Source organism: Callithrix jacchus, chromosome 4 (assembly GCF_049354715.1).
Source record: "Callithrix jacchus isolate 240 chromosome 4, calJac240_pri, whole genome shotgun sequence".
Taxonomy (NCBI): Eukaryota; Metazoa; Chordata; class Mammalia; order Primates; family Cebidae; genus Callithrix; species Callithrix jacchus.
Genome location: NC_133505.1, coordinates 153914275 through 153941774, shown reverse-complemented (window position 1 = coordinate 153941774; position 27500 = coordinate 153914275). Strand labels below are relative to the sequence as shown.

General features: G+C 37.8%; 1 long non-coding RNA gene across 1 annotated transcript; it reads right to left on the bottom strand.

Annotated features, from left to right (window-relative positions):
• Positions 1-87: 87 nt before the first annotated feature.
• Positions 88-27499, bottom strand: LOC118153010 (uncharacterized). The gene is made up of 3 exons (XR_004742139.3): positions 27427-27499; positions 21930-21994; positions 88-3947 (listed from the first exon to the last, which is right to left on the bottom strand). It is a non-coding gene; the product is annotated as an uncharacterized LOC118153010 (long non-coding RNA).
• Position 27500: the final 1 nt, after the last annotated feature.

Sequence of the window (27500 nt, the reverse complement as noted above, 5' to 3'; positions counted from 1 at the left end):
AATAGAAAATAAATGGAGTTCACCTCTTCATATTTACCTTTAGCTGAAATTATATAGTTAGGCTCTCGACATTCATGATGTTGGTCCTTCAGTCAGCCAATCAGTTAGTCTTTTGGTTACATTAAATCTTATAAGATCTAAATAATAAATAGTTTTTTTAAATGATCAATTTATTCAGAAAATAGTTTAAACTTCGATTTGTAGGTTGGACATTTATGCCAATTAATCAAACATACAATCTAGCACCTACTGGGCTAGAATGATTTACAGATATAATCCAGACGTCAGACGGGAGAAGAAACTTTCCTGCTTTTAAAAGAAACATTTAAGATTCAGAGACTTTCCCACTGCAAAGATCTTTTATAGTCTTTAGAGAAAATAGGTAACTCTAAGCACAAAGCAGTCTTGTGTTCCTTTTCACAGGGTTTTCTTTTAGTAAGTTCTTGAAATATAACATCCTATCTTTATATTGCCTATCATATTTTTTCCAACTTTTATGTATCATCTAATATGCTCCTCATGAAACCAATGTTTCCTAAAATTTGCCTGGTGAGTAGCGGAGTTAGTAGCAGAGTTCATGGACATGGGCTTTAAGTTAGGTGCCTTAAATAGCGTTATACAGGTGGATCCTCTACTTTGTATTAATGCTGTAAATTTCTTCTAGAGGGACAAGACAAATAAAAGAAAGAATTGATAAGCTTTGTGGGATGTACCAGCAAAACACAGTCCTACAGAGGATTTTCTTTTCTAACCTAACAAGCCCAACCCTTGAAGTGCCTTAAAATAGTGCAAAACATCTGAGTTAAGGTCTTTAAAATAGCTGAATAGAAATTCCACTGGATTATAGGAATCTTCTGTCTCAAAAAACTGTATATAAGCCTCACTCAAGAGTACCTGAAGTGACATCGGAAAGTTCTGAAGAATGCAAAAATGATTACTTAATCAGTCCCTTCTTAGCCTGTTTCTTTGGAAATGACTCCAGATATTTATGCACTCAGTCCTTGCTGCTGCCCTCTGGGAACAGGACATTCTTGCACTGGTATGTGCTCATGTGGAGATCTGAGGATGATGCTAGTGGAACCTGAGAGAGAGAGAGAGAGAGAGAGTTACATTTGTGACTCATCACAGTTTGGTATCACACAAGCGTTCAGTTTTCGCCCTCTTTCCGACCTCCTCTCTGTCTCTGTCTTTCTCCTTGCCTTCATCTAGAGAGGGTTCTTTTATCTTTTGTGATGGGAAAGGTGAAGAGTGAGAAGGACTTGGAAGGTTCAGTAGTTTTGGAAAGCCATATGAATAGTGCTTGGGTTTGGTGAATGTGGATGGATGAAGAAAAGGAGATTCAAAATTAAAAGTTACTGGGAGATTGCAGATGAGTTTGTAAGGATCCCTGATCATCCCATCTTACCGCTTCTTAGTCCCAGTACAAAGCCTATATACCTGGGCTGAGCTGCAGCTGAGGATGGGGCAGGTGGACAGGTGGATGGGTGTCAGGGGTTCCAGGCTCTGCGGTTGGCTGGACAGGAAATGCAAAATAGTTTCCTCTTTGCACTGGACCACAGCTTGGAAGCCAGTGCTGGAGAATGCAGAGGTAAGGAATCAAATGCAGAGGATGTTAAGAAGATTCTAATGCAGAGATCTGTAGATCCTCAGCCAGAAGATCAATATCAGCCCAAGTTGAGTTAGCCTGATTTTTCTGGCATTGCAGGAACTGAAAAGGGCTTGAATGGGTAGCCTGATGCCCATCTACTCAGCAGAGAACGGTAAGTAGAGGCTTTTTTCTGCTCTCTGAGAGCAAAAGATGGAGACATCAGCTGGGTTTAGGAGTGCCAAAACCATGGTGAAAGAGAAAGGCCTTTATCATTCTTCTTCTCTTCCATTTCCTGTGCCATTTTTCATACATTCCCACTGCATTCTCAGACCTGACGTGAGCTGAGAGAAGCAGAGAAGAGAGCTGGGACCAGTCTTTGAGCGTGGGTGCCTCAAACGCATTATCACATTAAGTTCATCTCCAACCTTGGTGGTTGGTTTTTCCAGATTTATATGTGTGGAAATAGATTCAGGGATGCAAGGAAACCTGCACTCGCCACAAAGTAGAGACACTGGATCCCTAAGATATTGATTTGCTGTGCAGAGGAGTGAGGTTGGGGGAGAACGAGAAGAGATTCTGGTCCAAGCCGGTAGAGAAGGAAGGAAAGAGATGGGAAATTCCAAATATTGTAGTGGGTGAGAGGAAAGTTTGTTCTTGTCATTAGCCATAGATAAATTGCTTTATGAATGTTTTACATGTATGTATTTGGGAGTTTACCTGTGTTTATTATCTCCATCCATTAGCCTAGTAGCATCTCGAGGAACTATATTTCTTTCACCTTCTAGAATTATACCCTCTGTAGTGATACAAGAATAATTATTGAACTTGAGAACTTTCCATGAATTTATTATCCCAGTGCTATTGGTACAAATGGAATGAGTCTCAGAGAAATTAGCAGACATTAGGATTCCCAAATTGCTGCCCTGGCAGTTTGTAGCTGTTGCTTTTTGGAATACAGTGGGCGGGAAATACTTCTTAACAGAGGGGGTGGGAGGACAGCAGTGACAGTACTTGTTACCCCATTTAAAAATTAGCCCTGGAAACCATCATTCTCAGCAAACTGACACAAGAACAGAAAATCAAATACCGCATGTTCTCACTCATAGGTGGGTGTTGACAATGAGAACACAGGGACCCAGGGAGGGGAGCATCACACACTAGGGGCTGTCAGGGGGGAAATAGGGGTGGGACAGTGGGGGTGGAGAGTTGGGGAGAGATAGCATGGGTGGAAATGCGAGATATAGGTCATGGGGAGGAAGGCAGCAAATCACACTGCCATGTGTGTACCTGTGCAACAATCTTGCATGTCCTTCACATGTACCCCAAAACCTAAAATGCAATTTAAAAAATTAGCCCTACTAGAAATTTATTAAGTTGGGTTACACTGAGACTTAATAAACTGTCTTAGAGATGAATTAGGTAGAGATGACGTCCCAAGATGGTGAGACATTTATCTTTTTACATAAAATTATGATGAACTCAAAACTAATATTAGAAAATGTTACTCCTGCTCCTTTCAGTGTCCATTCAATAGAGGAGAAAGGAGCAAAATTACACCTGGCTCACAGTGACTTGAGCCTCACCCTTGAGTCCAGGTATTTAAGAGTAAGTATTAATGTGGTCATTGATGGGGAAAATGCTGAGAACTACAGTTTTTGTTTTGTGTTTGGCCCTTATGACAGTGTGCATTATATTTTTCTTCATGTTTTACATGCACCTGATAGCTTTTCTGTTACATGGTAAGCAACTTGGGGTCATTCTGGTACTGTTTTTCCGTACTCCATAGACCTTTGTATATGGTATGTGCCCAAAATAACGACAATACAACCGTCAAAATCAAGATATTAACAATGATACATTACTGCCCTCTAATCTTCACACCCCATTTAAGTTTTGCTAATTGTCTCCATAATGTCCTGTATGTTAAAAATGTATGACACATAAGGATATGCCTGATGTAATACCCGTTTACCTTATTTAACTGCTTTTTTTCCCTCAATTCTATTCTATGTGAAAACTAAACACTCCACACAAAATAAACTGCAGCTTCTAGCCAGGTGTTAGTCTTAATACAGAGGCTGTGCACAAGATGTTTAACCAGGCACACCCTTAAAATTCAACCCTGTTTGTGTTTGCAATGAACACACAGGGTTGAGTCATCATGCATTAAAAAAAATAGTAATCCAGTTCAAACAATCTTCAGGATGTTCTCTTCTCAGGAAGCTTCAATTCTGAGGCTCTGTGTCTACTCATTGACAGTTTCACAGTGCTGACTGGAGAAAATTCATCAGGCTCAAGAAGAGATGGCTCCAGCGGGCTGTCAGGCAACCGCACACCGATTATCCAGGGCAGCCCCTGCCTGGAGGGAGAATAAGAGTGAGTGATGGCAGGCAGCACTGGGGTCTGTTCTTTACCTTGCCCCTCCCCTCTGCTACATGATATGTGGGGGTTTGTGTCCTTGTCCCTAGAAAACACTGAATCATGCTAAGATGCCTGTGAATGTAAAATGAGAGGCGGAACACTGGCTGCCCCAGAGTAATGAAGTTGATGGAATTATAGTGGAGTGCCACTGCCGGCTAAGAAGGGCCAGGCATGGTAGCAGGGTGAAAATCTGGCTGGAATATGGGGCAAGGAGACAGTTTATGTGACGCTCTCTGCCTTAGAACACTAGAAATGACAGAATAGGGTACAACTAACCTTTCCCTTTCAGTTCTGAAATACTAACAATAGCATCTAGTCAGGTGGTTTCAAGTCTAGTTTTAAAATTATTCCACCAGATATCTTTTAAAACTGTCTTCCTAAAAGAGAAAAACTTCTGATGGAAATGTATGTTGTTTCTTCATTGGATAATATGTACAACTGCCCTCATTTCTTTTTCTTTCTTTCTTTTTTTTTTTTTTTTGTTAAGCACCTTGGTTATGTCAGGATTGTGCTCCATGCTTGACAGGCAAGGGTGAAAACAGTCCTTGTGCTCAAGAGTTCAAAGACCTCGTCATGTAGCAGGAGACAAGGAAGTAACTCATGCAGCAGTAAAGGCATGTGCATGTGTCCGGGGTGGCCTGGAGGTGCGACTTATAATTTACCAACAGTGGCATTTTTAGTTTTACATTTCAGAATAATTTTTCTTTTTTCTGCTAGCTTGGTTAGTTTATAGATCTTAAGAAGGACACTTACCATTATTTTTATTCTTAGAACCTAGTGTTGTCTAAATTTGGTTGGTGGCATACCTATTAATACTTGGAAGGAAACTTCTCTTTCTGATGTGTGTGTTCTTACCTGTGTGGTGAGAAAGCAGGATCATGGCACAGGGATTATCCAGAGCATGGTGAGAGTGATGCCTGGCTGAGCTGAGACTCGGATCAACGACAGGCTTTGTACCTCTCTAGCAAACTGAAATTAAGCCTCTGCCCACAGGCCTCTGAGTGCATGGACGTGAGGCTATTTGGGCTGGGGTGATAGGAGGTGTGAAAACAGGAAAGGGAAAGTGAGATTGGGCGGAGGAGGTAGTAGTTTTATAGAGGAAAATCGGGTGCTGTTACACTGTTGTTAGAAGAAGGGGGAATGGACAGTGAACTCCGGAATTAGACATGCTTGGTTCAAATCCTGCTTTCTCCTTGGGCCGACCTCCCTGGACAAACTACTTGGTCCCTCTGAACCTCAGTTTACTTAGATGTAAAATATGGTAGTTAGAATGCCAAATAAAATAATCATGTAAGCTCCTCAGTGGTTGCTTACTAAAGGAGAAGGAGGAGGATGAGAGGGATGATGATAAAAAAGATGACGATAATGACAAAAATGTGATGTGAGATTCTCATGGTGGTTGAGCTAGATATGGTCTCTATTCTCCCAAGATGTATGGACAAGCAGAGAGGTAATTACAGTACAGTAAGATAAATACTACTGCAGGAGAAATAAAAATGTTCTTGGAGAGCCCATAGGAGGGTTCTCAAGTCAACACTTGGGAGATCAGAGAAAAGTTCCTTGAGGAATAGATATCCAAATAATTTTTTTTTTGAGGCAGAGTCTTACTCTGTCACCAGGCTAGAGTGCAGTGGCATGATCTCGGCTCACTGCAACCTCCACCTTCCGGGTTCAAGTAATTCTCCTGCCTCAGCCTCCCGAGTAGCTGGGAGTACAGGTGCCACCACGCCCAGCTAATTTTTGTATTTTTAGTACAGATGAGGTTTCACCATGTTGACCAGGATGGTCTTGATATCTTGACCTTGTGATTCTCCTGCCTCGGACTCCCAGAGTGCTGGAATGACAGGCGTGTGCCACTGCCTCTGGCCAAAATTTCAATTCCAGACAAGTAAGTGTAATCCAAACAAAAGATAAAAGTGTAGGTTAGGGAAGCACAAAAGAGCGTATGAGAAGAGGTAGAGGAGTGGAGAACAAAGTGATCTCAAGTATCAAGGAAGTAGAGGACAGCTGGAGGGCTGGAGTAGGCAAGTGTGAGATAGGTGGTCACCAGGAGTGGGCCTGAAGCATCTGGAGGAAGGTACAGACTTGGTACTATATTCTTGCAGGCTTGAAAAGCCCTGGCGAAGTTTTAAGCAAATAACAAATGGCCAAATTCACATTTTTGAAAGCTTCATGTGATGGCAATGTGGAGAACAGCCTGAGGAAATGAGCCTGAGAGTAGACATCAACTTGAATTGTTGCAGTAATCCAAGGGAGGGATGATGGTGGCTTGAACTAGAATCTGATATTCACTATAGAAAAGGCCTACAAATGAGAAATATATTTAGAAGGTAGAATGAATGACACTTCACAATAGATTTGTGTGTGGGGCAAAGAAGAGAGAGCTTAGGATGAGATTCTGGTTTTGACAATGACATCCATTAAAATGCTTTTGGCTGCAAGTAGTAAGGAAATCGTAGGTCAATTATTTACACCAGTGGTTCTCAAAGTGTGTCCCATAGCTGAGCAGCACAACATCACCTGGGAGTAAGTTTTTTGGCCCTACTCTAGAGCCACTGAATGAAAACCTGTAGGGGTAGAACTGAGAACATGCTAAGAGGCCTTTTAGAGTGAGTGAGTCAGATGCATGCTTAGTTTGAGAGCTACTGATTTCAAACATCATTCAAAAGAAGAGTGGCTTGAGGAACGGGACTCTAGTTCTGCTTCTCCACCATTCTTCGGATTCCAGTGTACATCGTATCATGTTCTTTTTTGTTAGGTAAACTCCTGAAAACACATGAAGCCAACAGCAGTTTCAGGTGTCAATCCAAGCCCAACAACATTGAAGGGCAACCACGGAACAAATTCTTCCTGTATCTTTTATTTAGGGCAAGACCTTTCACCATAGCCTTCCAGCCAACTTCTGCTCATGTCTCCTTCGCCAGAATTGTATCACATGCACGTGCAAACCTGCTTACTGGCAAGAGAAATGATTCTGACATCACTGGTTTAAAGTACTTTCAACCAAGCAGGATACATCAGGAGGGTAGAAATCTGTAACAAATTGGGTTTTCTTTTGGGTGTGGTGGGGGAAGGAGAAAATGTCAAGGATGGATTTTGGATAGGTATCCAACAACATTTGCCACTGCAGTGGCACCAGTCACTGGGATATAGAAGAAGAAATTATGGAAATAATGACTTCAATTTTAGATGTATTACATTTGGACTCTATCAGACATACAAGGGAAGATGTTCAGAAGGCAGTTGATTATAGGGATCTGAAACTCTGGAGGAAATAGCCGAAGGCTATTTGAGAATCATAAATTTAGAGATGGTAATTGCAGCCGAGGCATTAAATGAATTCACCTATGAAAAGTATATATATAATAAAAAACGGAGAGTCACCAAGAGACCTAGTGAGGAAAATCGGCATTTGAAGGAAGAATTATGAGGTGAGTTTGACGAGGGGGTTCAAAACACAGTCCGGAGAAGCAGAAGAAAAACTGAGTGAGCAGTATTAAAGAAACCGAAGAAAGAATATTTCATAAGCCAAGAGTGGTCAATTATTTCAGATGCTACAAAAATTTCTAGTAGGACAAGGACTGAAAAGTGTGAATTGCTTCAGTGGAATTTGTGGTATTTCAGTGACTAGATAATGACAAATGGAGACACCGATACAGGCAACTCTTTACTGACAACCAACCAAATGGACAATGAGATTTTAAAAATGAGAATTGAGATAGGAAGAAGTCTTGAAATTATATTTAGACAGTTCAAAACCCGTGTAAAGTTAAACTTTCAATTAATTAGGAAGGTTTTATGGTTGCAACATCATTTAGATGAAGAGGGAGAAGAGTTGAGGCATTTGCTCCCTGAGAGAGAGCTAGAATGAAATGGAATGAGGCAAGGAGTACTCCATGAATAAAAGAAAATAAGTGAAGAGTAGAGGAGAGGGCGATATAGAAATTTAAGAACTCTAGGAGCATATTATTAAAACATATAATACTAACAGAAAATAATATGTTTATTTGTGTAGAAATTACCGTAATTACAGTTGGAAGTTGGTGAGATTAATGATTAATCCACTATCTTAATAGACAACTGTGAAAAACCATGTGGTATAGTTTAGAGGACTATGGTAGTCCTCTAAGTATAATCTAGGGATGACTAGATTTTACTATGACAACTTTGTAGGAGGGCTTGGCTCTGTAGATACTTCTAAATTGCCCTCTATAATGATGCACAATCATTAACTAAATGTCCTTGTTGTCTGTGCCCCCAAGTTACCAAACGAAAGTAGCCTTTAAGTACTGAATGATCCAACTGAAGGAACACTGAGTCCATGTCATTTTATGACACATTGTATCACTTAATGCAGAATGTTTTTTTCCCAGAATAGTTCCAGTTAAGTAATCTAAATCATCAATTGCTGTGAAGACAAATGTGAAAAATAAGATTTTTTTAAAACCTCATTTCAGCCACAGAAGACAGAAATTAAAAATAAAACTTCTTGATAGATGAAATAAATGCAAAGATCACAATACAATAATTAGCAAATGAGCTTGCTTTTCACTCTAACATTTTCTGAGTTTGTTTTGCTCTCGGTATAGTGTACCCTCAATTTAGATGCTTCTGTATTTTTCCATTATGAATTCATTCTCTGTAGAGAATTATTTTTTGTAGTGTCAGCAAATAAAAGTACAGTCACAAAACATATTTCTTCTATCATCAATCATCCTTGATGTGAATTTAAGTACAAAGTGAGTTTAATACTCTTATGCAGCCTGATTCTAATAAAGAGCCTTGGCTTTCATTTTGATACATCAATTTTACAAGTAAAATTTAATATTAATTTATTAGCTGTATCTTACAATTTGTTCTCCTAACTTAAAAAATTTGGATTTTTTTAAAATTTAGATCTTGGAGCTACCATTTAATAGTGTTTCTCTCAAATAGTCACCTAAGTACATGTATGTTCATATTCAATCGTTCTTCATATTTGCAGAAGATTTTTCTATAACATTACGCACAGTCGTGTTTCATTGTTGAAATGCCCAATTTGCTTTATTATTTTTTTCCTCAGCATACAAAATTGAGTTGTCATAAAATTAGTGTCAATATTGGTGAACCGACTGTACTTTATTAATTTTGGTAAGATTAATTTGCTACTAGTAGTGATGTGTAGTGAAATGGCATAAAAAAATGTATCCCTCCATAAAAACAACAACACAAAACCTGGCAAATAGAATAAACTTTTTCAGAACTTTGGAAATTAGCCAAAGGCTTGTAGCAAACCAGGAAACATTTATGTAAGAAAAGCTGATGAATGTTGGTCAGATCAGCAAGCTTTGTAGTGTTTAAACTTACCTTAGTCTCATTTACCACTTCTTAACTTAAAAACACCCTTAAAAAAAAAAGCCTGCATTCCCAGTACCAAAAGGAGCAAACTAGAGCTGGAGCTCTTTCAAAACTTCATTCCCAAAGAATTAACATTATTCAATCTTTTGATCTGTCTGCTCATTCCCTAGAAGACCCAAATGGAAAGGCTTGTCCTTAATTGACCTGATTCAAGCTTGGTTAGTGCTAAAATCATCTTCCCCAGAGAGATCATTTGTTGAAAACATGTATAGGCAAGTGTTTTGACATCATGATGCCAAAGGTGATAGCTAATAGGTGGAGCAAACAATAGATTAACAAAAAGGCTTGGCCGGGAGCCGTGGCTCAGGCCTGTAATCCCAGCACTTTGGGATGTTGAGGTGGGCGGATCATGAGATCAGGAGATTGATACCATCCTGGCCAACATAGTGAAACCCCATCTCTATGAAAAATACAAAAATTAGCTGAGTGTGGTGGCCAACACTTGTGATCCCAGCTACTCAGGAGGCAGAGGCAGGAGAATTACTTGAACCCAGGAGGCAGGGGTTGCAGTGAGCCGAGATCATGCCATTGCACTCCAGTGTGGTGATAGAGTGAGACTCAGGAATGGGGTATCCATAGGAGCTTTGAAAATCTCTGACATATTCCTGAGGATCTAAAAAGTTTTATACACATGTTTAAGGCTGAGTGCATACCCAGGAAAGATCTGAGAAGGCCCTAAGCTCTCAACTCTGGCTTACCTTGAAGCTCCGCACAAGCAGGAAGTAGAAGATAAGGCCAATGTGTAAACTAAATGTAGGAGACATCCCCCAAAATGCATACAGAGCTCCTCTCTGTAAAGACTGGGGGATTTATTGGTTCCAGGTATTTAAGAAATTACCGTCTAATCATTAGCTGATCACTAAGCTGAGTAGAGATTGCAATGGCTACATGTGACGAAGAATAAAGACTTTACTGAGTTAGTCTAGAAATATCAGTAAACAAATAACAACAATAACTGGTAAATTTCACCAAATATTTGAAGAATTATCAACACAAATCCTCCGTAAACATCTCTACCCTCAACCCCCAGAAAAGAGGAGAAAACACTTCTGAACTCATTATGAGACTGTTCTTACTCAGATACCAAAACCAGGCAAAACAAATAAATAAATAAAAGCAAACTGTAGACCAATATCTTTTATAATGTTGGTACCAACATCCTCAAAAATATACTAGAAAACTGAATCCAAGACATAGGAGTATACACCTCAACCAAGAGAGAATTTTATTCCAGAAATAAAAATGCAAGTGTTTGAACATATGAAAATCAATCAATGTAATACACTATGTTAAGAAAACCAAGAAAAAACAATAATATGATTATCTTAGTAGACAAAAAACAAACCACAGAAAAATAAACATGACAACATTAATTTCAGGATAAAATACTCAACAATCTAGGAATTGGAGAAAACTTTCTCAATCTAGTTAAGGGCATCTACCAAAAACCTACATCTAATATCATAGTCAAGGTAAAAGACTAAACAAATTCCCTCTAAGACCAAGAACAAGACAATAATGCACTGTGATGGTTAATTTTATGTATCAACTTGACTGGATCTCAGGGTGCCCAGATTTTCATTAAACATTATTCTAGATATATAAGGGTGTTTCTAGATGAGATTAACATTTGAATAGGTAGACTGAGTAAAGCATATTGCCATCCCTGGCGTGGATGGGCATCATCCAATCAATTGGAACTGTGAATAGAACAAAAGATGGTTTAAGGGAGAATTTACTCTCTCTACCTATTTTTGGCTGGGACTTTGGATTCTCTTGCATCTGAACAGGAACGTATACCATTTGCTTTCTTGGTTCTCACATCTTTGTACTAGGTCTAGAGCTATACCACTGGCTGACCTAGGTCTCCAGCTTGAAAAAAGATCATGGAACTTCCTCAGCCTCTGTAATCACATGAAGGTCTTGTTTTAATAAATAAATATCGCTTACTCTCTCTCTTTCTGCCTGTCTCAGAAATGTGTAGATATAGATTCTTTTTCTCTGGAGAACCCTGACTAATACAAGGCCCTTTCATTCCTCTGCTTGCATCACATTTTCTCTTATCCCACTGGCCAAAGCAAGGTACACAGTCAGGACCAGAGTCATCATAGGAAGGGACTCTTCATGAGTGCATGTTAAGGATATTAAGACATTCATTTTGCAAAAATTTACTAAACTGGGCAAACTTCTCCTTATGTATTCTACATGGTAAATCCCAAAGTTTCTGAGCAACTGTCCATGGATGGTAGTAGTCTCTTATGTTGGGTGTTTCCCTGAAAACTAAGCGCATACCTTGAGTTTATCTTCTATATTCCTTACATCATTTTAAAGCATGCTTGCCCCAAACATATTAGATACCAGACTTATAAAGCTTTTTCTCTGGGTAATTAGAAATGGATGAAGAGGTGCTTATGAAATGTGTCTGACAATAATCTGAGTTATCAAGATGGCAAACCTGGATGTTTCTAGCATCTAGGTTGCTTATAGGTTTCAGATTTAGGTTGTGAGCTACATTAGGTACCACAACTGCACAAATTGTACCATAACAATAACAATGTTAGTAGCAGCAGCAACAGTTATCACCAATTAAATTATTGCTATGTTTCAGGTACTATTCTAGGTGTTTGAATGGATCAATCCACAAAAAACTCTGTTAGATTTGTCTTACTTCCATTTTTTAGCTGAGGAAATGGAGACAAAGAGAAGTTATACCAGAAGTGTGAAGTGGAAAGGACTTGGTAGCGTTTTTCTTCAAGACATTGTAAAAATAACCTTTTTTGCTTAGTATAGTCTGTCCTAAAATCATCCCATGGAGCTTTGAGGCTGAGTGAAATAAATAGCCACTGGATGATGCCCTCAGATTTCTGCACCATCCCTGGACTCAGCTGCTTCTCTTGTCTCATCTGTGGTCCTCTTGCACCTAGAGCTTGGTCTTAACAAGATTGTGCTTTTTAGAAAAAATACCTGCCTTTTCTTAAATTCAGAAGGCAAAGGTGAAATCCATTTTGAGAAAAAAGAAATCATTTTCAAGCTGTGAGACTGGCAAAAAACTTCCACCAGGCCAAAGCTTTCAGTAAGATGGGACACTCTACATGAACATACAAAGGAAAATTCATGGCCCAAATAATGTCAGGAGTAGTAGAATCTTCTTATGTGGTGTTGTGTTAATTACTGTTTCATCAGATAAACATAAGAATTTGCGTATTTCTGAAATGAGAATATAATGGAGTGAAGTAACCACATTGAGACCTATTTGTCATTGTTTAGATGTTTATGCTGTTAGGAAAGGAATATTGGTCTTTATCATTTTCAGTTTTATTCACCTCATTTCTTGAATTTGTGAATGATTTCAAATTTAGGGTTTTTATTGAAGAAAATAAAGCTAAATTTAGAAATAACCCTCTATGTTACTTTATGCATTAATTTGCAAAATGTACTTCCATTGTATTAGAATGGAATTAATACAATTTCATAGAGTTCCTTTCTAGAAAAAATAATTAAAAAAACTTGCAGTTGAAAATAAATATTTTAATATTATTATTAGGGATATATTATGCCTTATGCCTTCCAGTTTTAACAAAAGTTCTATTAAGAAGACTTTAATAAAAAGCATAGATAATTACATAATATTACTGTAGAGAAAATAATTGAAATACATCAATGAGATTGCAGTTAAAAGCATAAAATGGAGAAAGTTCATTTCTGTTTCCTATCAATTCTGAAACACTGCTTCTGAAAAGATTAAAGCCAAGATTCATCTATAAATAGAGCTCATGCTTCTTCCAAATATAAAATATAGCATTATGTTATGAAGTTCACATGAAATCAGGAGCATTAAAATAATTACAACATTTAAAATATTTACATATAATTTATTCAGCATCACACTGCATACCTGAATTTCTTTTTCCCTGGTAAGATAACTCAAAGGCCAGAGTAAGTAAAGAGAGATATAATTATGATATAAAATCAAATATGCAGCTATGTTTGTTAAATTCCACAAGTGATGCAAAAAGTTCTGCTTCAGTTTGATTTAGGGGAGGACAAGAAAGAGGGAAAGTGACAGAGACTCAGGTGGCACAGGTGCCAGCCAACACTTTTTCTAAGAAGTCAGAGAAAACATTGCGGAGAGGAATGTACTAGGTCTGAGAGGAAGAGGTAGAATGTGAGGAAAATGGAAAATATGAAATGAAAAAGGAGAAGAAACTAGAAGAGAGATCCATAAACAGAGAGAGGTAGAGAGGGAGAAAGACCAGACTGAAAGGCAGAGGAAGAAAAATGAAAAATGAATAAATGATATTTGATAGATATACGGCAGTAAGGCCCAGATCCAGAAACGAACATGGCAACTTTGCCCTGTGGGAAAGCTAATCTCAAGTTATTTTTTATGAATGATCAAATGTGTATATGATTTTATGAATGGTCAAAAACAACCTAAAAAAGCAACTGAGGTAAATTATTAAGGTTTATTTGGGCCAAGGTTGAGGACCACAGCCTGGGAAACACCAGGCGGTGTGCTATTCAGCCTTTGTTACAGACAGGTTTTTAAAGGCAAAATGGGACAAGGAATGTGCTGATATAAAGGTGTTAGAAATTCTCATTGGTTTACAGAAGTAACACTGATTAGTGATTGGCTGTACATTGTTGAACCATAAGGTATGCATTATGGTGTCCAGTATATGGCATTCTATGGCTAATTGGCATCAGTCCAGAGTTCATCTAGGAAATGACGAAGATAACGTTATTTTGTTTGAGGACAGAGATATATAACTGCCATCACATTTTAATGTCTGTCTGGACCTGACAGTTGAAATGGGCTCACATTCCTCAGATAAAAAGTTTCTTTCTCAATTTTAGTGTCTCAAGTCAAATACCATTTCCTTAGAGACCTTTCCAGACCACCCAATTAAAGCTGGTCTGGGAGTCAAACTTATTTATCTTCTTCTTAGCCCTCATTTTTACCTAAGTGATCTCATTTACCCATCTACATGTTTACCCCATATCTCTTTTCTCCATAACATAAGAACTTATATTGAGGTCAGGGCCATTCCCGGTTTTCCAGTGCATTTCCAATGCCTGGAAAATCAAATGTTTGTTGAGCACCTATGCTATGCCTAGAAAAGTTTCCACCATATAATAGGTGCTCAATAAACATTTGATGACTGTCGAGTAGGAGAAATCTCTATATATACTTTTTTCACAAGCTTGAGACCATATACTTTAAAACAATTACATGGTCAATATCTGGAAAAATGATTCTTTCTTTGCCTATTCTACTAAAATTTTACAAGTCTAAAATTTAGACACAAAGGAATAGAGAGATGATTAGTTCCCCAAAGAGCCAGGATATTTATAATAAGTAAAATTATAGTAACTAGGATTTATATAGGGGAATATGAAGGGATTAGGAAAAGTAGCAAGGTGTCATTTTAGGGAAATAATAGAACATTATTCACTATGAAATGTTTTCTTTTTTTAGAGATAGAGTCTTGGCTCTGTTAGCTTAGCTGCTGTGCGGTGGCACAATCATAGCTCACTATAACCTCAAATTACTGGGCTCCAGTGATCCTTCCACCTCAGCCTCCCAAATAGCTGGGCACCAACACACCTGGCTAATATTTTAATTTTATGTTTTGTGGAGATAGGCTCTCACCTGTTGCCCAGGGTAGCTTTGAAATCCTGGCCTCAAGCGATTCTCCTTCCTTAGCCTCCCAAGGTCACTACTAAATCTTAAAAAGGGTTGTTTATTCCTACTATTCCCCCAAGCCAGACACCCCTTGCCCATTGTCCATCATGCTACCTTCCAGCCTCACAGCAGTCCTGGACTTGACAGTCTGCAGGTTTCTTTTCATAACACAACAGGGACTCACTCTCGGGCTGAATAAAAACAGCAGCTGTTTCTCTTTAAACTTATTACAAATGAGGTAATTAAAAAAAAAAAAAACAAAACTAGAAACCTCAGTGTGCTTAGCATTCCTCCACAGCAGAATGAGTATTTTTCTGCATACATCTGCATGATATTGGGGCTTAAGGAAAATATCCCACTCCTCAATATCACCTTTACTTTTCCCCTTTTTGGAGAGGCGTGCTCATTTCTATAATCACTTTTTCATTCCTAGCATCACTTTGCTAAACAATAACACGACATAAAATACAACGTGTTAGGAAGATAAGAATTTTAAATGTTTAAGGGGTTTAAACAGAAAGACACTGGGGATTTTGTGAATCCTCGAGAGTCAAGTCGTTTACTTGTATTAGTGACTGTATTCGAATCAAATCTGTGACATGGAGAGGGAGTAAGTAGAGGATCGCTTCACCTACCAAAAATGCAGCCGTCTGAAGAGTGAAATCTAGCAGCTGTATAGAGTTTTTTGGTTGTAGTATTTAAAAATGAAAGTAAAGGAGTTCAGTTAGATCTATGAAGGCATACTTGTGGAAACTGAATTCAGTTACATTGGGAACCAAACAAAATACCACAATTAATAGTGTTTATTTTTGTTTTTTATTTTGAGATGGAGTCTCTGTCTGTCACTTGGGCTGGAATGCAGTGGTGTGATCTCAGCTCACTGCAACCTCTGTCTCGCAGGTTCAAGTGATTCTCCTGCCTCAGCCTCCTGAGTAACTGGGATTACAGAAAACCACCACCATGCCTGGCTACGTTTTATATTTTTTAGGAGAGATGCGGTTTCACCGTATGGCCAGGCTGATCTTGAACTCCTGACCTTACATGATCTGCCTGCCTCAGCCTCCCAAAGTGCTGGGATTACAGGCATGTGCTACTGTGCCTGACCAATAGTATTATTTTAACCTAAATTTGCAACAATTTTTTTTGGAAAATGTTGTTGAGCCTCTATTTTGTATCTTGCACTCAGTAGGCCCATCAAGAACCATCATGGAGTAGAATCTAGACCAAGGATTGGGAATGTAGAGGAAAGGAGGATTCCAGAGTAGTCCAGTTCTTGAATTTCCTATAAACTTTCCTAGGAAAAGCCTTTTAAAGGATCTGTATTCAGACAGCCGATGTTGATCACTTTGTGTGTAAGGGTTCCTATTAGGATAGGTCTGGTACGGTCGTGAAAATGAAGGTGTTAAATGGACTGCTTGGTTTATCCCAGGGCAGACACATTTCTGAGGTTAGAATGTAAAACAGTCTGGCCTCTCCCTTGGGCACTCAGGATGAAGGGAACCAGGGTCAAGTCAGATTTTGAGGGCTTCTGAGGCATAGAATAAAATGCCTTAGGTCAGACTCAATCTAGTCTCTGGCTTGGCTATGGAATCAAGCCAGCTTCCAGAACTGGAGGTGAGGTCATGTATAAACAAGTACTATGAAAGTATAAACTTATGTTGTCTTCTGTGTCATGTTGTCACCTCATTCCATGGTGACCTAGCATCCCTAATATATATAATATTGTTTTTACATGTAACTTTTATTACATTTATGGACTCAGACGCAGCAGCTTAACAGTATGTAACCTCAGCTTATCAAGTCCATACATCATTTGATAGAACCTGTAATAGCAACTGACACAAGTGCTATGGTTCAAGGACTCTGAGTGCCACAAAAATATTTATCTACCTTCTGCAAGTAACTTTTAGACCTATAAAAAGGCAACCCAACCCAATCCAAAACAAAACCAACCATAGATCCCAAACTTTCAGGTACACAAACTTTCGTATGATGTGTGAACTATCAAATATATTAAAGAGCTATAAGGCACATAAATTGGGTCCACTTGCTTCTTCTTTTACTCTCAAAATACACATACTAGGAAGTTTGGCAGGGTAGAATTTTGGCTGGGAGGAATTTTCTAATCAGTGTTTCAGTCTGAACACAAAGCTAGCACATCTTACCAGTCACCAAAGGAAGCCTTTTCCTACCAGTGAACAGGGCAGGAGCGCCAAGCCCATCACCACATTACAACATTTTATATTTTACTAAGAAGGAAAAAGGGATACTCGCACTGAATACAATAATTCCACATAACCTGCAAATATAGGTTAAAGCTGGCTCAGGGTGGTATGTATGCAGAGGCATTTGGTACTGGGGAGGGCCCACTGGGCTTTGGGATAGAGGAGTTGGCCTTGAACCTTAGTTCTGCAACTTAATGGCTTTGAGCTCTTGAGAAGTGGTAACATTTCTGTCTCTCTCCTTTCATCTGTATTTCCATCTGCCCCATTTACATCAAGCATTATGTCACTATGTGTTTTAGGGCACAGTGAAGAAGCATAAAATTTCTAAGTTCTGGTATATTCATATCAGATGCTAGATATGCAAGGCCCGAGAACACCGAGGGGCAGATTTATGGTGTGTGACCCAGAGCGTGCAGAGGAAAGATGGATGGATGAGACACTCATGTGCAAACAGCTCCTTCAAGTGCCACGTTACAGAGAGAGTTCAGCCACCTGGCACTATTGTTTCTTCAAATCTTCCTGCTTCATCTTTACCTTCTTGCTCCTAAAGCATAACCTTCACAAAAGCCTTCAACTCAGCAAGGTGCATTTATCTTACAGTGTTTAGGGAAGGCTAACTTTGTGGAAGCATATCAGAAACTCTTACATAGCTTTTTAAAAACCTGCATGGATTCACATGTCTTTCAGTTTTCTCTGTTCTAGCTTAGATTTATACCTTCACACTTTTAAAAGTAAATAGTACCATATAAAATCTCCTATGTATGATAAAGTTTACTAGAAGATTTACTTGGGAAAAAAGTAAAATGTGTAAATTTTATCTTCAAAAGACAAAGAACGACACCTAGCTGAGCTGGTGTTTGTTGGATGCCACCACTGTAAAGTTACTGTTTTTTCTCTTTCCAGAATGACATCTGGCTGAGCTGGTGTTTGTCAGGTGCCACCACTGTAAAGTCACTGTTTATTCTCTTTCCACACCGTGCTCTTTGGAAGAGTCATGACATGCAGCCCGCAATTAGAATAGGGATTTATGCTCCACCCCTTTGAAGGCCAAGTATTTACACAAATTACATGGAATTCTTCTGTGTGGGAGACTTCTCTGTTCTCTTCTACTTGTTTATTTGTTCAATTATTTATGTCATTATGGACTCATAAATTTATTTTTTACCCTGGATTATAAGCCAGTATTACTTCCTTTATTTCCTTGCTCAAATTTCCCAGCTTTGACCGTTGGCTGTCTGTTAGTTGGCTACTATGTTTCTTTCCATAACCCACAGTTGTTGTTTCTTTCTTTCCTTTTTTTTTTCTCATATTTGAATTATGATTACTTTTTTTTTTTTTAATTTTTTATTGGATTATAGGTTTTGGGGTACATGAGCAGAGCATGCAAGACAGTTGCGTAGGAACACACATGGCAGTGTGCTTTCTTTTCTTCTCCCCTTCACCCACATTTGGCATTTCTCCCCAGGCTATCCCTTTCTTTCCTTTTTTTAAGCACTTCCTTACTTCCCAGCACTACAGGATGCTATGGGCTCATGTTAAATATTTTCCGCACCAGTCCTAGAGTCAGCCTTTTCTCCAAAAAGTCCTGATTCTTTCTGTTGGAGAATGGTATTAGGAAACAAGATCTGGGTGTTAGGTGTGTGCTTGGTGGCGATGGAAGGTGGTTGCTTCTAGGCCCTCTCCACTGACACAGGAAGGAAATATATTTGTGCATACTAACTCATGTACACATGCACGTCTATAATTGTTCCCATGTATAACCATCAGTATCTGCGTTAAGCTAAATAAGAGTTTATACTGATGTCGTCAACTCTAATCTATGACCACATGGATCATTAGTAGGTTCTTTCCCTTGCTTATCTGCAGAGCTTCCTCCAGCAGTAAGAGACCTGGCTGTATTACCCAGTTGTCATTTACTTAATTGTTCAATTTTAGTATATATATACATCAGTATAATAATCATTCATATTCCTATGAGGAACAATATTATTTACTAGAGTACAGTGCTTATGTATAATTTATTTCTCCTTTAGCCTTACACATTTATCTCATTTCCATATGTCACCTTCCCCTCCCACCCCATTTAGTGAGTTGATTTCATACCTTTTTTTTTTTGTTAGATTGGGTCTTGCTCTATCACCCAGACTGGAGTGCAGTGGTGTGATCTCAGCTTAGTGCAACCTCTGCCTCCCGGGTCCAAGCGATTTTCATGCCTCAGCCTCCCAAGTAGCTGGGATTACAGGCACACACCACAACGCCTAGCTAGTTTTGGTATTTTTAGTAGAGACAGCATTTCATCATGTTGCCCAGGCTGGTCTTGAACTCCTGACCTCAGGCAACCCATCTGCCTCAGCCTCCCAAAGTGCTGGGATTACAGGTGTGAGCCACCACGCCTGGCCCTGTTTCATACATTTTTAATACCATTAGATTTATTTTATACATTGGCAATATAGTCAGCCTTGTCACATTCTGCATTCCATCCTGGTGTACTCAAGTATCCAAAATGGTTTTGATTTTTTTAAATGTACATACTGTAAGGTTCGCTCTTTATGCTGAAAAGTTCTATGAGTTTTGACAAATGCATAATGTCGTGTATTTATCATTATAGTATCATACAGAATGGTTTCACCACTCACATAAATCCCCATGCTTCATGAATATAACTGTCACCTCACACCTCCCAAATGTCTAGAGACCACTGATAGTTTTATATTGCTATAGCTTTGACTTTTCTAAAATGTCAGATAATTGGTGTCTTCTTCTTTATAAGCATAGTTACTACCCTGCATTTATTAAGTATTTACCATTTGGCTTTTTCTATGCTATGTGTTCTTCGGGTACTACCTTAATTTTCTGACCAACTGTTTACAGAAGGTACAATTATCATCCTTAATTTACAGAAGAGGAAACATAGAATGGCTATGTATCACTCCTAAAATTGCATGCAGCTTAAAAAAGGACTTGTCAGTTTAAAGCAAGGGCTGTTTGGCTTTAAAACTTGTGTCCTCCTAGTCTATGATACTGCAAACTTCATATTCAGAATAGAGAAATTTAGAAATATTGCCTGCTTCACAATGCTCCTTCACTGTGTTATATTTTGATAGTTCTGTTCACAAAACAATGGGACTCTTTACAACTCCAAACATGTATTACTTTCATAGGAAAAACATGTTAATGCTAAAAAGGAAGGAAGGAGGAAGAAAAGGGAGTAAGGAAGGAGACAGCATGTCAGGTCCTGGAACAGGTTTAGTGGCTCTGTTAGGTTCTGCTTTAGGTCATGCGTTATCTCAGGAGGGTGCACAGTAGTAAACGTTCACTGACTCAGAGCAGCCCTTGAGTTCTACCAGCTCTGGAAAATGTAATTCCATAGGGGCACATTTCATAACATTTGTCCTAAAGAGGCCATGGTGTCCAACATAATATATTTATTCACATTGCCAATTGACTCAAGAACATAGTAAATTTTGAAAGTTCTAGTTCTGTACATTGTTTGGTAATGTGGCTGTTAGTAGAGATCGCGGCTTCGATTCATGCCATGTTTTTATCTTTTCACAAAACCTCAAAGGCTTTTCCACCATGCTTCCCATCAAACCCTTAAAAGCTAGCCATAGATGAATTATTGATTGTTGTTAAAACAAAATACTTTCTTGATATTTGAGAATGTTTTAATGTGAATTTAACTTAAGAACCAATGGGTAAACAATTCATTCTGAGTATATTGATGTGTCTTGGAAGCCCAGAATAAAAAATTTAAATAATCACTTATGAATCTGGTGTCAGATTTCTGATAGAAAGAAAATCATTCTCTCCAGAAAAAAACATTAGCTTTCTTTTGGCAAACGATGGCAACATATTAGGAAATACCAAATGTAATATCTATGTACAATCATTTGCAAGAGTTCCCTGTGAGGCCATAAAATCACATCTGGAAATTCAGTCATCTGGATGCTCTGCAGTGAACTGGCATGACCCTGGTTTTATAGACGTGGCATCGTGAAAGAGGGAATCACTTTGTTCATTAGCAAGAGGCTTAGATTGGTCATCATATTTCTTAAAGGTACGTCGACTGGTTCGCTGGGGGTGCTGCAATAAAGTACCACAAGCAAGATGGCATAAACAACAGTAATTTGTTGTCTCACAGTTCTGGAAAACAGAAGGTTGAGATCAAGGTGTGGGTAGGGTTGCTTCCTTCTGAGGGCGGGAAGGGAGAAATCTGTTCCAGGCATCTCACCTAGCTTCTGGTGCTTTGATAGCAATGTTTGGTGCTTTTGCCTTGAAGATCCATCACCCTGATTTCTGCCTTCATATTTGCCTGGCCTTCTCTTTGTGCCTCCTTCATGATCTTTACTCTGGGCATGTCTGTGTCTGCATCCAAATTTTCCCTTATTATAAGGACATCATTCGTACTGGATTAGGATCCATCCTCATGAACTTTTTTTACTTGATTATCTCTATAAAGATCCTATTTCTAAGTAAGGTCATATTCTGGGGTATTATTAGAGCTTAGAATTTCAATAGATCTCTTTTGGGGGACACAATTTAACCCATAACTATACCACTGAGGTTTATTCTTCTAATACAGAGCCAATAGCCTGTACCATGCCTTACTTACGTTCCTTTTCCTACCCCTTCCATTTACTCTCTGCTCAGACAGCAAATTTCCTGGATGAATTTGGCCTGTAAAATGAATTGGGGGAGAATGAGGTTAGGATGGTGTGAGTGAACTAAGAACTCAAAAAACACATGATTCTGGGCAACTTACCCTGAATCTGCTCCTTGACTCTCATGAAAACATGGAACCTCTGAAAATGTTCACTATAGCATGTTGATAAAGAGGTCACACTCCGGATTTGGACTAGCTTGGTAATAACCCAAGTCCACCATTTCCTTTGGCAGATTATTTACCATTTCTTAGTCTCAGCGCTCTAATTTTAAAATGGGAATATTAATATTAATATCCATTTCATAGGACTGTTTGAGGATTAAATGGGATAATCTGTTGAAAGAGCTTAGTACAATGCCTATCACATACTTAGCACTCAATAAACGTTATTCAGTGTTATTACTGTTATTTTATTTCTCTAGTCTTACTATTTTTATTACCTAAAAGAAGATGTAAGTTCTCCTCTTAAGGAACTTGTATTTTATGAACTACAATTTGAATATGGATATGAGTCTTTCTCAATTCTCTTTTCTATTCTCAGTCTTTATTTCTCTTTTCTCTTTATTTTCTCTACCTTGAAAATTTCAGTTTCATCTATTTCTACCACTTCACATTTTCACCTCTTTATGTTTTATTCCTAAATCCTTATCTTTGGCTCCAAACACTTTTATGACACATTTCATATCCTACTTTGGACCAAAACTCTCTATCTTTGTGCATTTCAAATTATTAGGAGTCAAATCAAATAATCTTTGTATCACTCACAATGCCTAACAGAGTGCCTGACACATAGTAGGTGCAAAACAAATATTTGGGGATAAATGTATGAGCTAATATTTCAGAATTTAAAGTCAATCTAGAAGATTCAGGACCCAAAGAGTTTTACAGACTTAAAGGAAGAAATATTTTTTTTTTTTTTGGTCATTTCTTTTGTTTTGTTTTGTTTTGAAAAAACAACTGGTCTTTATCTTTTCTCAATTTCATGTGGATTTAGAGGCACAGCCAAGTAAGGTATCTGGTTACCACCCTGGCCATAGGCATGGGTTCATGCCCAGGCTGAGTTATTCACAGATGCCCTTATTTCTGGCACAGTGACTTTTTCTCAGATAGGTGTATGATCCATTTAGGATTCAACTGTCTTCCCTGAGATTTCTCAATGTGCAGATAAGGAGAGAGAAAACAAGAGAGAGAGAGAGAGAAATTGAAATTATTACTGGCTTTGTCTTTCTCATACACAAATGACTTGTCTGCAGCTATAGAGAATAAGGTGAACTCTCAGAAAAAGGGAGAGTGAGACTTCCATTGAATCCTCTGGATCCAGCTGTGACTGAATCCAGTCTACCCATGGACGTCCCAATTACCGGAGCCAATGAATTGCCTTTCATTTTTGCCTAAGCCGATTGTAAGTTAGATTGCTCTCATTTGCAACAGGAAGAGTTGCAACTAATACAAATAGTTAATACAAATAAATAATTTCAAGCTATCTTTGCTTGAAAGTTTTCATTGAAAGTCATGCAAACATAAAATTAATTATTTTCTCTATGTAGATGAGTAGCAAAATCTTATTCTATGTTTTCTTGTTACATGGATATTTAGTGAAACAAACAGAAGGATCTGAATCTGTAATTTCCAAAGGAAGCCATAATCACACAATTAGTGATTCAAATCTTTTTTTTTATAACGATCTAAATAAGCTTTCATTGTCCTGGGATAGGACATCAATAGGTATTATTAAATACCATGTATGTGTAGTACTGCAGCAGATTCAGAAGACAATCTGTTCCCTTAAGGAGTTCACAGTCTAGCAGAGGAGTTAAAGCATATGCACACAAACAAACAAAAAATAGAACAGAACAACTCTCCAATCAATAATTCATGCTGGACTTAGAAGGCTGTTTAGAATTCTAAAAGGGAAGGGAAGGGAAGGAGAGGTGTGGAAAAGGGATGAGGAGCTTCAGTGGTGACATGGAATAAACAAAAGCAGAGATGGAAAAGCAAAATGCTTACTTAGAGGCCAGTGATCCATCCATTTGGCTTGGGAAGGGATACCTGCAGAGGAGTGATAGATCACAAGACTGAACAGTTAACACTGGTCAGATTTTTAAAAGCTTGGAATGTCAGGCTAAAGAGTTAGATTTCAAGTTTAAAGGAAGGAGAGTGGCTACACTTATTGGGGTGGAGTGGGACCTGCAATGTGATCAAGCTCTTGTCTTAGGTGATTCAGGATGTAGTGTTATAGTAATCTGCCATGGGAATTTTTAAGGCAGAAGCCAAAGCAGGGAGTCATGCGGGGAGCTATTGAAACACCTCATTGAATGAAGCAATGAGAGCTCAAATGTGGTTTGGGCCAAAGAGAAGGACAGGGAGAAGACACATGGGAGAGGAAGCAAATTTGGAAGAATGGACAGAAGCCAGGTCTAGACTGGAGGAGGAAGATGAGACAGTGGATTTTGAGCTGGATGAAACGTTGAATTGTGTAGAGCAGAATTAGAAACTTCAGAAATTTTACTGTTTAGATACTGCTGTAATTTTATAGTTATTTATGCCATCATTTGATTAATGTTTTTCTCTCATTATAGACTATGTGCTCCTATAATTTGAGGATGATTTCCACTATTTGCTATAGTTTTTATATCCAACATTTAGCACGGTACATGAAACAATAGTGGCTTAATAAATATTTGCTGAATGAATGAACGTTTAGTTTTATATGTCAACAGCAATTCACTATAAATATTAAATTATTATATTTAAGCAGAAACTGATATAGTAGCTTGAATAAAATCAAAATGTTAAAGCACCTCCATAAGAAAAGTTATAGAACCAATATTTTCCCCAGTTTTATTGAGATATGATTGACAAAAATTGCATTTATTAGGGTATATATTGTGATGTTTTGGTATATGCATATGTTTAAAAATGATTGTTACAATCAATCCACATAACATATCCATTACTGCACATTGTTACCATTTTCTTTTTGTGGCGAGAACTTTTGAGTCTACTCTCTGAGCAAATTTCAAGTTTACAGTCCATTATTAACCATGCTAATTGTGTTGTACAGTAGACCCTTGTACTTATTCACTTATAGCTAAAAGTTGGCATCCTTTGACCAATATCTTCTATTTTCTGCCACCCCCAAACTCTCTGGTAACCATTATTCTACTTTTTGTTACTATGAGTTTGACTTTTAAGATTCCAGATGTAAATGAGAACATGCAGTATTTGTCCTTCTGTGTCTAGCTTATTTGACCTAGCATAACGCCCTCCAGGTTCATCCCTGTTGTTGCAAATGACAGTCTATAAAATGATGCTTTTTTAGGCTAAATAATATTCCATTGTAGGAATGTACCACATTTTTGATCGATTCAAATCTTGACAGATACTAATGTTGTTTTCATTTATTCACTGTTGCAAATCATGCTGCAATGAAAATGGGGATGCAGATATTGCTAAGATGTTGATTTCATTTCCTTTGGAGATATACTCAGAAGTAGAATTGCTGGATCGTAGGGTAGTTCTATTTTTAATTTTTAAGGGAAACTCCCATACTGTTTTCTATAATGGTTGTTTTCCATAATGTTCATACCGATTTACCATCTCCACAGACATTGCCCAAGTGTTCCCATTTCTCTACATCCTTGCTAACACTTTTTTTCTTTTGACTTTTGATAACAGCCACCATAACAAGTGTGGGATAACATCTCATTGTGATTTGCATTTCCCTGATGATGAGTGATGCCAAGCATCTTTTCATATACTTGTCAGTCATTTGTATGTTTTTGGAGTAATGTCAATTCAGTTACTTTGCCCATTTTTTAATTGGGTTATTTGATTTTGGCTGTTAAATTGTATGAGTTCCTTATATGTTTTGGATATTAATCTCATGTGAGCTGTATGGTTTGCAGATATTTTCTCCCATTCCGTAGGTTACCATTTTATTCTTTTGATTGTTTGCTGTGAAGAAACTTGTTTATTTTTGCTTTTATAGCCTGTGCTTTTGGTGTTCAATCCAAATAATCATTGCTGAGACCAATGTCAAGGAGACTTTCCCTTATGTTTATCTTCTAGGAATTTTGCAGTTTCACATCTTATGGCTAGGCCTTTAAATTATTTTTAGTTGATTTTTGTGTGTGATATAAAAATAATGGGTTTAATTTCATTATTTTGTATGTGGATATCCAGTGAGGTAAAAATCATTTATTGAAGGTCTATCCTTTCCCCATTGTGTATTGTCATTTGTAACCAATAAAGAAGGAAATGTTTCCAGGTAAATATTTTCTGAATTGCTAAATGTTACACTAACAGCAAAGTTAGTCATCAGAAGTGTTCATGAAGTCAGCCACAAGATTATCATCTGCTTTCTGCTTCATGAATTCTACATAAAGGAATTCTTGCTCAGTAGAATGATGATGCAATTTTCAATTTGGTCACAATGAGCAACAGGGAATTATCTTTAATTTCTGTTTAAACATCATAATCATTTGGACTTAAAATGCCAGCTGTGTTCTGAACTAGCTGTGTGACTTCAGCCAAGTCACTTTATCCCTCTGAGCTTCAGTTTTCTTATCTGTAAAATGGGAATAATAGTACCCATATACCTGCTTGTATTGTTGTGAGGATTACATCGGATAATATCTATATGAAGTCTTTAGCGTGGTGTCTGGCACATGGCAGATACTCAGTAAATATTCTTAAATTGTTGTTTGCACTGTATTGCTATAATTACTGACTCTACATGTGTGAGTTTTTCATAGAAGGGATTATGTCTTATGCATCTTATACCTAATATCCGACATGTTGCAACCCCAACACCTAGCTTAAGCATGTTTGCAGACTAGAACTAAGATCCTCTTCTTGAGAATGGTAGATGATTAAAACAAAGGAGCTGGGTAATAAAGAAGTTCAGTGTTTGTAATTATTCAGCTATGTGCTTCAAATTCAGGATAAAAAAATTTGAAGGCCAAATAATCTTTTTAAACATGTCTTACACAGGCAGGTAGATTTAACTATTTAAATGGGGTTACTGGCAAACATGTTCTAGGAAAGTTATAATGAACCTGTGCAATCCAAGGTGATCTTTATTGCTTTGTTAGAAATAGTCTTCTCATCTAAAACTGCTTTTATATAGGCAACTTTGTGAGATCTTTTTATAATTCTTGTAATGGAAAACTTGAATGACATCATGTTATTAGGAATTTATCATAATATATAATAACATTCCTTGACTTATGGAATGACTAAATATGTGGAATAATTTGCTGCGTTATAGTGAGATTCTCTTCTTTGTGGATTACATGAATGCCTTAGAAGGCCAGTAGCATTAATATTTCTACTGGAGAACTCTCATTTTTAAATATATTATAAAAATGACTTTTAATAATGACATAACATATACAACATTTTCTTTATTAATGGAATTATAAAACATTTTTGCACCACTTACTGTTGTAATTTAGGCTGAAATAATGCCAGTCATTTTGTTACTCTGCTGAAGTCCCCTTTTTTGAGCCTACACTG